Source organism: Tupaia chinensis, unplaced genomic scaffold, assembly GCF_000334495.1.
Source record: "Tupaia chinensis unplaced genomic scaffold, TupChi_1.0 Scaffold000646_1, whole genome shotgun sequence".
In the NCBI taxonomy this organism is placed as follows: domain Eukaryota; kingdom Metazoa; phylum Chordata; class Mammalia; order Scandentia; family Tupaiidae; genus Tupaia; species Tupaia belangeri.
In genome coordinates, this window is record NW_006160167.1 from 807,406 (window position 1) to 825,709 (window position 18,304).

The 18,304-nt window shown below is 41.8% G+C and overlaps 1 pseudogene; it reads right to left on the minus strand.

Annotated features, from left to right (window-relative positions):
- Positions 1-2,349: 2,349 nt before the first annotated feature.
- The window catches only part of LOC106736114 (10 kDa heat shock protein, mitochondrial pseudogene), a 33,494-nt pseudogene continuing 17,539 nt past the window's right edge, over positions 2,350-18,304 (minus strand).

Consider the following 18,304-nt stretch of genomic DNA (forward strand, 5'->3'; position numbering starts at 1 on the left):
TCTGAGTCTGGAGGAGATGTAGTTAGCCAGCTGAAGAAGGTGCTCCAGGAAGAAGTCTTTTGCCTGGTAAAGCCCAACGGAAAGGAGGCCACTGCTGTTGACACAGTAACATCAGTATTTCCCAGTAACTTTATGGGGTCTTTCTTTGCTAAGCACTAGTACTTCAATGTGATCTGATACTCATATTCACTAATATCCCAGCAGCAGTATATCCTCAGAACATTGGCTCAGTGTAGCCAAGTCCCTCTGCACATCCCAGTCACTCTCTCCCAAAACCTCATAATGTTCAAAGTCTAACTAACATTACTGGGGTCTTTTTGGTGTCCATAGGCCAGTGAGAACTGGGGGTATTTGGGCTATACAGAAAATATACATATAAAAATACATGTTTTGAGGGGGCTGGCTTTGTAATGCAATGGTTAAGCCTGTGCATAGAAAGCCAAATCCCACATGGCCAACCATGGTTCAAATCCCAGCCCCAGAGGCCCAAAAAACACATGGGATGCACGTGTGTACACAAGCCCCCAATTCTGAGGTGATGGTGAAATGGAGGAAAAGGATTATAGTGTTATCTCTCTGTTCTCAGAGCCTCAACACCCAGCTTGCCCTGTTGGGGTGCTTGCTCTCTCACTCTCACACACACACACGTAAGAGCACATGCATCTCCTGGAATTTAAAAAAATAAATTAAAAATTAATGTTTTCGTCCTATTATTTTACAATTCAAAGCATGTTTCTGGATCTCGTTTAGCCTGTACATACCTAATACCTTGGAAAAATAAACACAGCTTGGTGAGCATTTGCCTCACTGTCCCCTAAACTCCCAGACTTGTTTGCTGGCATGATCCCTTCTGCTCCCAGAGCCTCGATGCCCAACCTGCCACATTGGACGTGTTATCATTGCTGTTCATTGCTTACAATCATCTGTCATTTACCGGTGAGCAGGCAACTACAGCTCCATACCACAGTAGTTCTTGGGATACAAAAATAACATGGTTTCTTTATGGATTTTTCAAGTTCTCAGCTTATTTTTGAAGAGTGAGATTGATTTTCTCACACAGCATGACATTGTGGGTTTGCGAGAGTTTTGGGGCTGGGAAGTCCACAATGTAATGAAAGGGTTGATCAAACCTAGCCATTTCCAAAGCAGAGTGTCACACATTGGTATTAACAGTGCTGACGTAGGCCCTTGGAGGGTTAGGTTGGGAAGTGAAGGTCAAACTACCTCATGCCAGATGTGAACCAAAGATACTCAGGAATCAGGACTGCGGCTGGGGGCACTCGGGAGTGCAAGAGCAATCAAACAGAGGGATGGGGGAGATCGCCAGACTCCCAGGAACTCTGTTAAAGGGTGATACAGGGTTGTGACAGGGAGACATGGGGTTAGCACGTCTCTGAAAAAGACTTTCCGCTGGCCTAGCACAAGGAACTGACTTTACCTTGCACTTTAATACCTGCCTTCCCAGCCCTCACATGCCTCTGTGTTCCTGGTATCTGCTGATGCCTGGTTTCTGCTTCCAGGCCTCATTTCTCACCTTCTAAAATGCTGTGACCCGTATGTAGAAGGTAAGGACTCAAGTCAATGGTTCGGGGAGATTGCACAAACTGAAAGCCAGAGCTGATACCTGTGGGTACATATCAGTCTGGTGGTAGCAGTTGTTAAATATTTTTACTCTCATCCCAGAAACGCTTGAATTATATTCAGTCCAGAAAGATGCTCACACACCATCAGAGGCCCACTGAGGGACCAGGTCACTCGTCCCAACCTCCATGCTTTTCAGGACTACCCTCCTGATGGTAGGTATCATTAGCCACATTACTTCCATTGTTATGTTCCTTCTCTCCTGTCCTTTCTCTCTCTTCCCCTTTATTGACAATACTATCAAATACAGAGGAAATGAAGTGTGTTTCTGATGTGTGTTTACTGTATTTCACCTTCATCTTTCTATTCCTGTCCATGTCTAGGTCTGAGCTTTCCCAGTTGTTGCTAATCTTTGGCTCAGCTCAGACCTCACCCACCCACCTGTCTGCACTGTTAACACCAATGCACGATCCTGTTCTGGAAACAGTACTGGAAGCAGCAACCTCAGGATTTTTCTTTTTGCAAGAAGGACTCATATCTCCTATTCACCCAAACAACACATTTTCAGATCCTCTCACGGACACTGTGTCTTGCCATCCGTTACTAATACATTTTTGTTGCAGGTAGGGTTGCCACATTTAGCAAATAAAAATACAGGATACCCAGTTGAATTTACTTTTTTTTTACATTAGATATCATTAGTTTTTTTTTTATAAAAGAGAAACAAGGAAATTATTTACATGATAAAAGAGTTCATAACTTCAGTGGAATGGGCAGTTTCGTGTGATGCCATTTCAGTAGTAACTTATTTCAGTCTACATACTTTCCAAGAATGTCACCATCTCTAAGTAAGAAATAATCCTTGTCATCTAGAACTACTTTGGTGCCTGCCTATTCTGGGAGCACTTTATCTCCGACTTTCATGCTAACTGGTTGAATTTCTCCATCCTTTCCTTCAGAGCCAGTCCAACAGCTACTACTGTTGCTTGCAATACTTTTCCTTGAGACTTTCCTGGAAGCATAATGCCTCCTTTGGTTACTGTTTGGGCAGCACTCCTTTCAACCAATACTCGGTCAGAGAGTGGAAGAAACTTCCTAAATGCCTGTCCTGCCATGACTCCCGTAGGCACAGCACATACTCTGGTTTCTTACCACCCCCGCAGCAAGAAGAGCTGAATTTCAATCTTAGATATGCAATAACTATATTTTTTAATATATGCCACATGCAATATTTGGAACATACTTATACTTTTAAAATTAACTATTATTTATGTGAATTTCCAATTTGACAGCTGCTTACCTTCTATAGCAGCTTACAGAGGCCTGTGTTTCATCTGCAACCTAGTTACAGGATGTACAATGACAACAACCTGGAACTTACTGACTTAGATAACTGAGAAGTCTAGAGGCTGGAGTGGCTTCAGCACAGCATGATGCTGGGGCCTAAAGATATCAGCAAAACATGAGTTCTCTTTCTCCGAAGTCAACTCCTTGGGGTTGGCTACATTCTCAGATAAGGCTTTGTCCTCGAGGTGGTGAGATAGCTGCAGTTATCTAGCCTCATGTTCAAAAGATTGAGTTGGTAAAAACAAAAAGTTGTTTTTCCAGAGGCTCCCACAAAGCTTGCAAGATCCACTCTAATTAGGTCAGCTTAAGTCACTTGTCCATCATGAAATCAATCTTTGCAGCCAAGGAAATGAGATTGGCTTCACTGGAACACTGATTAGCTTCACTGGAACCCATGCCTCTTCCTTGGGTTGAAGCAGCACTTCCCATCCAGACCCCATGGACTGAGAGAGGACTGTACGTGGACCCAACAGCGATTGCTGAGGATTGAGAAAATGGGTGCTGGGAAAGTAAGCAACATATATTCCATATTCTCATCAAATTAGACTGGACAGCACTCTTTACCTTCTACAGCAGCTTACAGAGGCCTGAAGAAAGGGAGTGTAGAGGCAGACCTAAGGCAGAGAGGAAGGCCAGTGCCCCCTTTCGAATAGCTTCTGTCTTATTTCTTAGACCTTTATTCTTTAGTTTTTTTTTTTTTTTCAAATCTTACCAAAGAGTGTGCATGTACGTACTTGCCTGAGAGAGAGAGAAAGCAAGAAAGCACCACCAAATTGGGGGGGTGGTGGTCATACCACAATCCCTTCTCCTCCATTTCTCTTCCTTTCAGGATTTTGGCATGCACACACATATGCTCAACATGTTTTATCAAACCATCAGATCCAGGCCTCAAACTGCAGTAAGCCATGTGGGATCCAGCTGCCCTAATCACCACGCCATGAGCTGAACATTTTTATTTAAAGAACATGAATTAAGGTATTTATTAATTAAGGTGTTTCCTCATTTAATTTGACTTATAGAATGTTTATTTTCATTTTTAAAAATTTTTTTATACTAGAGGGTGCATGTGTGTGTACAGGAGCGAAGCAGAGAGCGAGAGAAAGCAATCCCCATTGGTCACACCACAATCCTCCAGAGCTCTGTACTGTGAGGATCCTGGACATGTGCACATGTACCTGGTGTGATGCTGGCAGGGCTGAGACTGGAACCCCCATCAGTCATGTGCATCTGGCTTCTTCTGCATGGTGCCAAAACAATGTGCTACAAGCTCCACCCTGCCCATAGAATCTGTATTGTAGCAAGATCTAGGCTTCCATATTTGACTTTTAAAGGAGGCAATCCTGAACTGGTAGTGGAAGGTCATCAGTATTTTGTGATGGACCTACATGGGAAGCTCCTGAGTTCATGTACCAAAACTCCTGTTGGGAACCAGCAGTTAGCGTAATGGCTATGTCGCTGGACTCCCCCGTAGTCGACCGCGGTTCGTGTCCCGGACCCGGTGGCTTAAAACTCATGCCGGGCGCGTGTGCGTGCGTGCCCAAGATCCCGAGAGGAGAATGGAGGAGAAGGGATTGCGGAGTGACCATCCCCCCTGGGGGGTGATTTCTCGCTTTCTGTCTCTATGTCTCTCTCTGTCTGTCTGGCGAGCGCATGCGCCCTACAGTGAAAATCTCTCAAAAAAAAAAACAAAAAAAAACAAAAAAAACCTCCTGTTTACAGGCTGTCTGTCTGGCGAGCGCATGCGCCCTACAGTGAAAATCTCTCAAAAAAAAAAAAACAAAAAAAAACTCCCGTTTACAGGAACCAGCAGTTAGCGTAATGGCTATATCACTGGACTCCCACGTAGTCGACCGCGGTTCGTGTCCCGGACCCGGTGGCTTAAAACTCATGCCGGGCGCGTGTGCGTGCGTGCCCAAGATCCCGAGAGGAGAATAGAGGAGAAGGGATTGCGGAGTGACCATCCCCCCTGGGGGGGGATTTCTCGCTTTCTGTCTCTATGTCTCTCTCTGGCTGTCTGGCGAGCGCACGTGCCCTATAGCAAAAACCTCTCCAAAAACAAAAACAAAAACAAAAAAACTCCTGTTTACAGGGCATGAGCACACACGCCTGTGATCCAGGCTGGCTGATGCAGGGGGTAGTTTGTAGTATGGGTACCCTGTTGAGGGTGTCTTTCTCTCTTCCCTTCTTTCTCATAGAATAAATAAAATAAGATAATGTTTTTAAGGAAGGAAACATTATTTAAACACTGTCATTTTAAAATACTTACCAAAGCTGAGGCAATCTCTTCAAATGTCAATAAAGCTCAGGTTAGAAATTAATAGCACTCTAAACCAATTGCCCTGGAGAACAGATAAACAGAAAAGCCATCTGGTTGATCATGTGTCTCAGGGTCATTTGACATCCTGAAAGCCTTTTCTATCAATAGTATTACAAGACAAGGAAGTCGCACTTCTCAGCTTCAGCCAGGCTCATAAACTCTCTCACGTGCGGTTTCTAACGAGCCGTGTTGTGCAACAGCATGGAGACAGGAAGAGGGCTGAGAGAGTAAAGCTGCTAACCTAGGGAGCCCCAATGACAGCAGTTTAATGGTGCATTCTGGGCTATTTAAGCGGGAGAGCTGGCCTTGCCCTGTGCCTTAGGTCTGCCTGTACACCCCTTCTCTCCAGGCCTCTGTAAGCTGCTGCAGAAGCCGAAGAGTGCTGTTTGGTCATATGCTGACCCTTTAGCCTAGTGGTTAAGGTGAGCTGGATCCGCGTGGCCCATCACAGTTCAAACCCTGGTCCTGGTGGCTGGAAATCATGCCAGGCAGATGTACAGGATGCCCACCCTTCAGGATGGAGAAACTGAAGAGAAGGGATTGCAGTGTGACTATACCCTGTTGAGGGGAGATTTGATTGTAGTATGGCCTTGTCCCATTGAGGAGTGATTTCTACCTCTCCCTCTTTCTGTCTCTCTCTCTGGTGAGTGCATGTACCCTCTGGCAATTAAAAAAATACACACTATATATGTGTATTTACATATGTATATGGTTAGTACAGACAGCTGTACACAGCTAATCTTGACTATGCACAGCACATTCATGAAATTGTATGGACACAAAGTATGAACCCAGAAGGGGGGAAGGCCAGAAAGTGATTCTTTTTGAAAATCTTGCCTCTATTGAAAGAAATATAGTACCAAATAGTATTATATAGTTGAATGTGTGTCAGCCCTGACCCTACTAACGTAAACTACAGAGATGCTTTAAACATGAGTGGAATTTGCAAATGTTAATATATTCCACATATTTCAAATGGTAATATGACTTTACCACAGATTCCTCAGTTGCAACCAGAAGAAATGTGATATTGAAAGAAGAAAGGTCCTTATAAAAACCAGTGAAAGATAAGTTATTATGTAACCAGATGCTAAGGTTAGTGGAAAATCATTTATTCAAACAGACGTGACTTACTTAAATTGTTAAGTAAGATGTTTTGGATGGAGCAATTAGCGCGACGGCTAGAACACAAAACATCTGTAAATGAACGAATGAATCAAAGCTAGTGAGAACATTTGAATTCTAGTCTTGGTTTCATCACAAAGTAACCAAGTACCTTAGATAGGTTAGTTAAACTCCCTGGGATTTTATTTATCAATCAGGAAAATAAAGGGGTGAAATTTATTGGGGATTTTAAGCTTTATTTAGTCATATCACCCTGCATTCAAGTGAATTACTACTTGGATGCCCAATATACAAATGAAGCTAAATGGAGGCGCATGTGTGCATGCATATGTGTGCATATGTTGGGTGTCAGCGGTGTACTCGCCTCATTCTCATGTTCCCTTCCCCTGGTCATCCCACAGTTACTTCCTTCTAAGGGCAGAATCTGACAGCTGCTGATCTGGAGAAACCTTCAGGTCATTTCTAGTTCGAACACTGAATGATCAAATTAGTGCAAGCCATTTGGCCATAAAATACTAGCTGAGGAACTATCAAAGAAAAGTTAAGCTCGTCTGTGGAGAAAAGGGTAGAAAAAGTGACCCAGTTTAAACTGATGAAACTTGGTATGTGCCTATGAAACAGGAACAAAAGAAAAAGCAGCTCTTTATTATGATTCCCTTTTGCATAACATTCCTAAATGAAGAAAAATAAATGAGCCTAGGCCCAGCGTCAGTCCTTCTAGAAGAATCTACGGGACAATGTCACCAGGCACCGAGAGTTGGCTTTTCTCAGTCCGTCTGTTTCATGCTTTCAGCCGACATGTCATAGTTTTCCTCTTAAGAAAGTCATGCCTATTAATATACAGCCACTGTCCTGATAACACATGCGGTTATAATGGCAGCTGAATGAACAAAACACATTTCCCCAACTTCAGACCTCAAGTACATTTCCCATCATCTGTAACAGACTGAAAAGTTGGCACAGGGCAGATGTTTTCCTTTGCACATTTGTGGACCTGGCTTTGAATGCTCGCTGGGAAAGCAGAAGCTGAGGTCTCTGCTGGCAAGTGTCTGAAGGCCATGGCAGGGCTGAAGAGAATTCTTATCCCTTGCTTATAAGAACTGCTTTTGGGCTGGTGCTACAAAGCCTTTCTGTTTATACAAACCCTCCCTGAGATAACACTAAGTACACATTTCTCAGAGAAAGGCTCCAGAAAGCTGAACGTTGTTGTGCTGAACCTTAACGTCTTATGACTTTTGCCTTGTCTTGGCCAAAACCACCTCCATAATGCTTAGCCATGAACTTCATCCATCAAGAGCTCGTGTCCGTGCAAAACCACACACCATCTGGAAACAGCCTTGACGAGCTCATAGAATAAGAGACTGCACCCCCAGACTTTACCTTTCCAAAGCCACATCATCCACAGTTGGTCCCTGTGATCACTTACAGCTTTCTTGGAAAAGGGAATTGAGAAATGACTAGGTGAGGACTACTTCTGGCTTCCAACCTTGCACATAGTAAACTAGGCCAGCCACTTCTCTGTGCAAGTGTATTTCTGTAGACAGTGAGAGGAAACCATAGTCAACAGCGTGCATTTTATAGTTGCAAACCACATAACATTTCATTTTTCTCAGTGCTAAAAGACTAAATCTATCTCTCAGAAGAGCATTGGTAGCCTGCATGTGAGTGTCTGGCAGGAAGGAATCCGATTTTCCAGTGGATCGGTATTAGCTAAAATGTTTGTCACTATATACTCCCTGGAGTTCTCTATGCTTCGTCAGGTCAGTTCTTGTCCTTTGTGGTGGTAGCCTGAAATCATTGTTAGGGAGCTCGAGTTACACCATGAATGTGAAGTCACCCAGGAAAGCTTTTGTTTAGACTGGAATTTAAAGCCTTAGACTGGATACTTAAGCTTTCTGTTCTCTCCTGACTCCCAAGGGTTGAGCTCTCTAGTGAGTGTCATAGCACATCTGTATTTTGTCTACTAGAGATGAATCTTAGTCACCTGGAGAGAGCATCGCCCTTTAACTACTGCATGCAAGGCAATGACTACAGTGTGATCCATAGTTTGTTGTAATGTGTACACAAAGACTTCAACAGGAAATTTCCAATTGATAATGACATCTTTTTCAGAATGGTGAAAATACAGATAATTTTTTTTTCTTCCTCCTTATTCTGTACCCTCCAAAATAAATAGATATTACTATTACAAGGAAAAAAAATATGTGTGTGCTTGTGTGTGTTTTACAATGTAGCTGCAATGCCATAGCCAACATATGGTCTTTTTTCCTCTGGAGAACTCAGGCAGCTAAACCTAGACTGTTTACGGAATTTTCTAGAAGAGTTTCATAGCTCCTATGGTCTTGTTACACAGAAAACTCTATCAGCTTCCTACTTTGCTTCAATTATAAAGACAACATAGGATATATCAGCAAAATTTTCAAGGGCTCAAATGTCCCTGGTAGTTAATGGACCAGGTGAAAAGGATAGGAGACAAAATGAATAACTTAATCCTTGTAAATTTTATTTATTTGTGTATTGAGATATTTTTGCTCTAGAGCACATGTACTCACCAGAGAGACAGAACGAAAGTGAGAAATCACCCCCCAGAGGAGATGGCCACATCACAATCCCTTCTCCATTCTCCTCTTGGGATTTTGGGCATGTACACACATGCTCCCAGCATGAGTTTCAAGCCACTGGGTCCAGAACTCAAACTACAGTGGGCCATGTGGGAGTTTGGCACTCCAACCACCATGCCATCTGCTGGCACTATTAATTTTATTTTTAAAAATGCTCCTGCTTGGGACCAGCAGAGGGTGTAATGGTTACGTTGCTGGTCTCCCATGTGGCTGACCATGGTTCGAGTTCTGAACCTGGTGGCTTGAAACTCATGCCGGGCGTGTGAGCATGTCTGCCCAAAATCCCAAGAGGATAATGGAGGAGAAGGGATTGTGATGTGGCCATCCCCCCCCGGGGGGGGGTGATTTCCCGCTTTCTGTCTCTCTGCCTCTCTCTCTCTCTCCAGTGAACACATACTCCCTATAGCAAAAATCTCTCTAAACAGAGAAATGTTCATGCTTAATTGACAATAAAACGTACTTATCATTAAAGGGATGACTATTTCTGGTTCCAGAAAATAGCTTTTCCAGGTGTTGAGGCAGGACCTTAAATGCGACTCTTAGCACATCAGTGGGGACAGAAATGGAGCTGCATGACTTTGTTTTCCTGCCTAGTTCTTTTCAAATTGAAGAAAAATTGATTTGTTTAAGCTGTCCAAATAACTCTGATATCATGCCTAGACTCTGGTTGTCCAAAAATCAGTAAGATTATTTTGAGACAAAATATGAACAAATAATAAAAAATACAACATGCAGAGCACTTTGATGTATACAAGCTGAGGTTACAGTCGGTAACAGAGCAGAGGGGAAGGGAAAAGGAGAAAATGAAAAAAGAAAACAGAATATAGCAGAAGGAACACTTTCGCACGGCATAAAAACTGCCTTCCCTCATTCCTCCAGCTGTCAAGAGTGCTGACTCCTGGAATCTGGCTAGCTCAGGCTTTGAACCAGTTCTGCTATCAATTGTGAGAAACTTACTAAGGCTTTCTGGGCACAAGGGAGCTGACCTCATAGGATTCTTGAGAGAATGACCTGGCAGAGAGACAGAGGGAGGAGGAATTAAGAACCAATAAGTCATGTTTTGGGAAGCATCATTAGGAGTCAATAAAATTTACCCATATCTTAAGAGAGAACTCCAGGTGAGGTTAGCACGCTTTTACTCAGTGTGTAGCGTACAATGAGCATACTTGAGGGTCTGTGGGATGACCACCAGCCTCCCCTTCCTATATATCTATCCCACTGGCTTCCTTCCCAAATCCTGAATTGATCTCCTCTGTACTCTCCAGGGATAAAACTTGGAAATCAGGCTGCCTCCACAGCCTGGTGGTTAAGAGAATTGGGTTCCACATGGCTGACTGCATGGTCTGCAAATTCCAGACCAGGTGGCTTAAAAAATATGCCAGGCACATTTGATGCCTGCCCCAAATCCTGCCAGGGGGGTGAGATAGAAGAAAAAGGACTGCTGTGTGACCACACCTCAAGAGGGCTGCTTTCTGCCTCTCCATCTCTGTCTCTCTTTGTCTCTCTGGTGAGTGCACACATCTTCTGGCAATGGAACAGGATGGAAAGGAGGGAGAAGTGGAGGAACTTGGAAGTAAAGAGGGGGCTCTGATGAGTTAACATAGTCATCCACTCAAGTTAGGTGAAAGATGCAGTGGACTCATCATGGGACTCCAGTCATGCTTACCTTGGCTTAAGAGAGAGGTTAAAGCAGATGGTAACATGGTTTTGAGCACTAACAAGCTTACTTACTTGGCTTTTTCTGTTTTAAATTTGGCAAGAACAGGGACTGTCATGGCCGTTAACACCAATGTCACCCTTTTGTTAGACAGCATCATTCCATCTGGTCTCCAAACACACCAAGTGGAAGAACGTGAAAAGGAGACTTGATATTTATTGAGCTTCCCTCATACAGAGTCTAGTGAGTCCGTGCAATCATTCTGAAGGTTTGTAGGTACCATTTTTTTAAACTTTATTTATTCATTCATTTATTTCAATTTGACCAGAAACAGAGAGAGAGAGAGAGAAAGCGAGAAAGCAAGTCACCAGGTCTAGGACTCGAACCATGGTTGGCCATGTGGGACTGTCCAGCACCTTAACCACCATGCCACCTGCTGGTCCCCTGTAGGTACAATTTTGTCATTTTGAGCAAACAGAAGAGGACAGTGAGGTTGCCGATGAGAAGATACTTGCTGCAGCTCACACAGTTAGCAGTGTCTGAAATAAGGTTGAACCTTTATCTAACTTCCTCCAGACTATTTGTCTTACATTTGCACAGGAGTGCCAAGAACCAGGGAGTCCTCTAAAAGGCAGCTAAAGTACACAGCATCAACTTAATGTACCAAAGCAAGTATATTTTATTCATAGGCAATCTCCCAGGGCCTTGCCCAGAGATTGCTTTTTTCTCTGCATGAAGCAGAAAGACGCTGAGTTCTCTCTAAGATATGGGTAAATTTTATTGACTCCTAATGATACTTCCCAAAACGTGACTTATTGGTTCTTATTCCTCCTCCCTCTGTCTCTCTGCCAGGTCATCTCGCTATGTCATCAAGATATAGATTTTTTTTTTTTTTTTTTTTCTGATTCTTTTTTTAAGTTTTTTTTTTTTTTTTTGTCAGGGGATCCAATCACTCACCAGAAAAACACAAGGAGTGAGAGAAAGCATCTCTTTCCCCCAGTCAGGAATGGTCACACTGCAATTCCTTCTTCATCTCTATGCTGCAGGATTTTGGACATAAACGCACATGTGCCCAGTGTGTTTTCCAAATCACTGGGGTTGGAACTTGAACAGTGCAGTTGGTCTAGTGGGATGTGGCTCCCTTAACCACTAGGCCATGGAGCCAGTCCGTGTTGGATGGTATACAGAGAGGAGATAATTTTGGAGCTTCAGCTTTAAGAATAAAAGACAAATGGTTTATCTCAATTCCCAATGCTAGAAATGAATAAATAGCCTTGTGACCTCAAGTTTAAGGAAGATCAGACTCAAATTTACAACCCAATGGAGAACCCCCTAATGAGTGAAATCTGCTCAGTAATTCACTGGGAAGTTTTTTGAAATATCCATATGCATGATTTAAATTTTTTTCTTTCCCCATTTCTAGAAGGATTTATGGCAATTCCTTTTTGGTGTGAGATCAGTAACATATGAGGGATTTTTACAAATTTAGACCTGGTGCTGACTTTATCTCCTTCCCTATTTTCACAGATCCCTGTGTGGCTCTGTGGAAAAGCAACTGCTCTCCTCGTACTTACTGATCAATAAATTGGAACCTATTCAAGACACTCTCACAAAGAGTTCTGCCAGATCCTGCACATACTTTTTAAAGTATTTTTTTAAAATGGAGTCGTTCCCAACAACATCCATTAGGACATTGCAAAGAAGATAGATTTGCGCACTTCAGGAAACCCAGTCCCATTATAATGGTGAAGGGTAATTCGTACTACAAAAGCACTTAAAGAGCCAATAGTGTGGGTTAAGGCAAACACAGAGGCACAGACTAAAAAACAAAGATTTGAGAAAGATATAAGATTTTAAAAAGAAGGGAGTGACTGTTAGTGTTTGTAGAATGCCTTCATATGAGTGTCATAATAGGAAAAAAAATGTTCAAAGTCAAAGGCTCATAGGTCAAGTTTAAGTTTTCATATTTTAGGCAGCTAGCAAAGGAGCTTTATTAGGTACAAAATTGGCATTAATCAGAGTTTTCCATTAGTCATTTTCTTTTCTATACAAAACTCAAAATGCTTAGTCATTAACTAGTTGTTATGAGGATTGTGCGTTTGTCATTATCTTAGGCCATTACATTTAAAGTTCTTGATTATTTTCACAATAAAAACTTTAGAAGTTCATAGTTACCTGACAAAAATTCAGTCTTGCCAAGTTTTGATATGCCTTGCCCTCTCCTCCCACCCCCAATAGATTTCTTTATTAGGATAATTTGCTATGAAGACATCTTATAAGGGAGAAAATTGTTCACAAGACCTAATTTTAGAAACAGGCAGGGGTACTCGGATTTGCTATCTTTCGAGTTCCTAAACCTTTTTTGGATTTAACTCCACTGGCTTCTAATAGTTATTAAATAACCTCAAAATGTTGAGTTTTTCTCAACAGTTCATGAATCTTAGACACAAATGAATAAATAAAATAAAATAATTATTAAAAAAATTTTAAAACAAAGAAATGAAAGAGGGGACATTACTACTGACCTTTCAGAAATAAAAAGGATTATAAAAGAGAAAGAAAAATGACTGTTCTTATCAATCATTTTCTGGTTTCTTGTTGCATTTGTTTGTTTTTTTCTGAACCTGCTCTATATCATTTGTGTCTAAGATTCATGAACTATTGAGTATCCCTGCCTGTTTCTAAAATTAGGTCTTGTGAAAAACTTTCTCCCTTATAAGATGTCTTTCTCTGGTCAAATTGTGAACCCTGGTTGGCCATGTGGGAGTGCCAGTGCTTTAACCACCACGCCACCTGCTAGTCCCCTGTTTTAAAATTTTTTAATTGTAATTTTAAAAAATTTACTATTTCTTCTAATAGAAAAAGAGAGAGTACCCACCACCCCTCAACAGGGTCTTCAGGCCATAATCCACTTTGTCTCAATCAGCCCACATTATGGGCAAGTATGTGCCTAGCATGTACAAGGAAACCTCTGGATGTGAACCTGGGACCTTCCCACGTGGGTTTGCCATTACAGAGCATTACACTACTACTGTGCCACTGTGGCTGGTCCCCAATTCATAATCTTACTTTTTTTTTGAGAGAGATTTTTGCTATAGGGCATGTGCGCTTGCCAGAAAGATGGAGAGAGATAGAGAGACAGAAAATGAGAAGTCACCCCCTCAGGGGGGATGGCCACACCACAATCCCTTCTCCTCCATTCTCCTCTTGGGATCTTGGGCAGGCCCATACACGTGCCCAGTGTGAGTTTAAGCCACCAGGTCTGGGACTTGAACTGTGGTCAACTACATGGGAGTCCAGTGACATAGCCATTACGGAAACTGCTGTTCCCTATAATCTTAATTTTTAATTGACATATAATAGTTGTACAATTTATGGACTACAATATGTGATCTTTCAATATATGAATATTACGTGCAATCACCAAATTAGGGCAACAAATACATCTGCCAGCCCATTTACTATGACTTTATAGAGCAAATTTTTCTGAAACCCTTCTTTGTAAGCAGACGGAGGTCCTTTCGTTTCTATAATAATAGTATTCTTTGCCTCTAAGGATGTCTCTAGTGCTAGTAAGACTAATGCTGATGAATTAACCCACATGCTATAACATCTTTTGCAACTAAGAGATATGGTTTTTATTTTTTAAGAGTGATTTTTGCTATTGGGCACATGTGCTTACCAGAGAGACAGAAAGTGAAAAAACAGACAAATAAACAAAAACAACAGGGGGCATGGCTATGCTGCAATCCTGTCTCCTCCTCCATTCTCCTCTTGGGCTTTTGGGCATGCACGCACACACACCCAGTGTGAGTTTCAAGCCACTCAGTCCTATCACCATGTGGGAGTTCAATGACGTAACCATTATGCCATTTGCTGGCCCCAGAGATGTTTTGAAAGATAGTACCTGAAATAGGGATGGACAAGGGAGAGAGGTAAATGGGCTGAGTCCAAAGCCCTGGAACAAGAAAATAAGAGATACATATCATCTTGACCTTGGCCATATGACATAACCATATACACACCCACTAGAATAAACTATTAGTCCTGGTCCCCTTCTGTTGCCAAGAGACTGCGAAACATATTATTGGGCTTATAACTCATGTGAGAGAAAGGTCATGCTCCCTGAGCAAGCATCTGCTATTTGTGTTCTGAAAGGGACTAAAATTTGCATTTTGTAGTCTCTTAGACAGGGATTAGAGAGAAGATTAGAAAGAAAAGATACATTAGAAGAGAGCACTAGTGGGCCAGCTTCGTGGCGCAGTAGTAATGCTCTGTTCAAGTCAAGGTGGATCACACTCTGTTCAAGAGAAGGTGGATCATACATGGTGATCATAGTTCGGAACCCAGGCCCAGTCCGCCTGATAGATGCTGGGCATGTGTGCAAATACCCAAGATCTTACAGGCTGGAAGGCTAAAAGAAGAGGACTGTGGCACAACCAGACCCTGGATCTTGTGCTTCTCTCTTCTCTCTCCTCTCTCTTTCTCTATTTCTCTCTCTCTTATGGGCACACATGCTCTATCATGAATAAATAAAGAATTAAAAAATAAACAAAAGTATAATAAATGAAGAGCACTAATGTAAAAAGGTTAAGATACAAAGTCATGGGTCAGTTGACAGGGCTATAAATCCTCAGTGCTACTGAGAGCTATGTAACCTTGGGCATACTTCTGGTTTTGTTGTCGTTTTTTAATTTGCCACAGACACATACACTTCCCTGAGAGAGAGAAAGTGAGAAAGCACCCTCATGGGAACTGGTCACGATGCAGTCCCTTCTCTTCTATTTCTCCTTCCTTTCCCGCTCGTAGGCACGTGCACACACACACATCTGGCATGTTTCTCAAGCTGCTGTCTGGGATTTAAACCACACAGTTGGACACATGGATCCAGCCTCCTGAACCACCATGCCACAGGCTGCCCCAAACATACTTTTTATCCTTTTTGTGCCTTAGTTTCCTCATCTGTGCAGTGGAGATCAAAGCACTACCTGCCCCAGTGAGTTCTTATAAGGATTAAGTAAATTGGTAGGTGTGGAAGCACTAAGTCTATAGTTCCCATTATGTCTGAGTCTTTGTAATTTTTTTAAATTGTGATTTCTGGTTTACATATGATCATTGTACATCTTTGTGGAGTATGGTAGTGAGTTATTGCTTATTGAATACCTAATATGTACTAGAGTCCGTGTTAGGTTCTGTCATATAGTTTTATTTCATCTTTAGAAAAAACTTAGAAGGTGGGTAATATTACTCCCTTTCTATAGATAAAGACATTGGGGCTCAGGTAAGAAAATTGCTCAGGTGTATGCAGATAAATGGCCCACTTGGAAGGTGTCAAACCCAGGTGTATCTGCACCAACATCTTCCCAAATACCATTGGTGACCTCAGTGCACATTAGCAGCTATTTTATAAACACCTGCATTACAGTTTAGGCTGTTACACATTTCTAATCAATTTTATTGATTAGAAATTATTACCCTCTCCATCATCATTTGTCTAACTCACTTAAAATTAACAAACAGCATGAGATAAATGCATTTGACACCTGAAACCGAGTAACTCTAGACCTTGAGAGAAACCCTTGCATGCTATGGTTTTGGTGCAATTGGAGGAAAAGAGAACAGTTGCTCCTTCCTTCCTTCTCTGCCTCACCAGACAGGAAGGGCCAGCAAACATACAGCTGCCTCTCAAAAGACTAACAAGGCTGGGGCACCTTTCTTTCCTGAGTTAGAGAAACATCTGCTAGCTCAATTACCAGGCTCTCCTTTGGGGGCCTGAAGCTTGGGAACAGGGCTTTCCTCACCAAGACTACTCAAGGCAGGAAGCAGGCCTTCCTTCAAGCTGCCCTGCACAGCTTCCTGGTCACACAAGGCAGAAGAACAGGCAACAAAAAACCACTAGTTAGAAAAAAACTGACAAGCAATAGAGTTGAAGTAGCACAATGATTTAAAGTTTGAGTTCCTAAGAAATGTAGTCCTGGCTATCATTTATTATTTTCATCTACTACATGTTGGAAAAATCCTTTGGAATCTTCTCTAGCATCATTCTGCTTGGCCACGGGGATTGGGGGTAGTTATAACTGGAGCCCCGATAGGTGATACTGGAATACCTAGGAGACAGGATACTAACACCACCACCAAGAAGGTGCTTGCAAGGGCTTTGTCAACTGAGCTGGGCATGACCAGAGAAACAACATAGCTTATTGGTACATCCAGAGATGTACATTGACTTCGTAGATCCCTGCATCCTAACCAAGGATGTTAACTAAAGCATTGCCATAATATACCTAAACTGGAGTTTAAGATGAAAACAGTGTATGAGAAGAAGTATAGTTTTATACTGTTGAAAGACTGCTTCTAAATTATTTCTTCTTCTATTATTTCTTTAGTTGCTTTGTGCTTTAGGTGATTTATTGAAGAAACCATTGCCAATCCAAAATCTTGAAGATTATGTCTATATTTTCTTCAAAGAGTATTATCATTTTAGGTCATATATTTATGACCTTGGTTATTTGGTCCATTTTTTAGTTAATTTTGTGTATGGTGTGAGGTAGGGATCCAACTTCACCCATCTGCTTGTGGTTATCAAGTGTCCCAGGATATCTGTTGAAAAGACTACTTTTTTCTCCACTGAATTGTCTTGGCATATTTAACAAAAATCAGCCAACTATAAGTCAATTCATTGTCAGTTTATTCCCAGACTCTCAATCCTTTTTTGTTGTTGTTGTTGTTAATGCATTTGTTTATTCCATGAGCAAGAGAGACAGACAAACAGAAAAATAGAAACAGAGATACAGCATCCCCAACAGTCTTGATGCCATAATCTGCTCCCAGCCTCAAACAGCTGAGATCATGAGAACACACATGCCTGGTATATCCAGTGAGGTCTCTGCTTACTAATCAGTAACCTTCCTATATGGATCTGCCTCACAGTGTTTTACTGCTGTACCAACATCTAGCCCCTAGACTCAGCTCTGTTCCAATGACTTCTGTGTCTGTTCTTTTTTTAAGATAAGGGCTTCCTCTCATGATCTTCCTGCCTCAGCCTCCCCAGTAATTGTAACTATAAGTATGCACCACCACACCCAGATTTTAGGGTAGGCCAGGAATCAAATGGGACCTCCCATGTGGCCTCAGCCTATAGAGTAACAGCATCTACTAGAGCATGCTACTGCAACTGTGAACATGTATCTATTTTTATGTCAATACCACATTATCTTGAATACTATAGGTTTGTATTAAGGTTCAAAATCAGAAAGTGTGAATCCTCTACATGTGTTCTTTTTCAAGAATATTTTTACTTATTCTGAGGCCCTTGGTTTATAACATGAATTTTAGGGGCAACCTAACAATAGCTGCAAAAAAGTAGCTAGGATTTTAATAAAGATTTCATTGAACCTGTAGATCAGTTTGGTAGTATTGAAAATATGTTTTTAAGTTAGCAAACTAAAAAGGTTAACCACTCCCCCCACCCCTCAGCTCTGCTGCTTGAAATCAGCATGGCTTTGGGCCACTTTGAGCTTAAATCTACTAACAGAGGAAAATAATGCCTACTTAGAGGTTGCTAAACAATTAAATGACACAATTGACATGAAGGCATAATAAAACTATGAAGTATTATAAAAATTAGAGTTGTCATTAAATCTTTTTTTTTTTTTT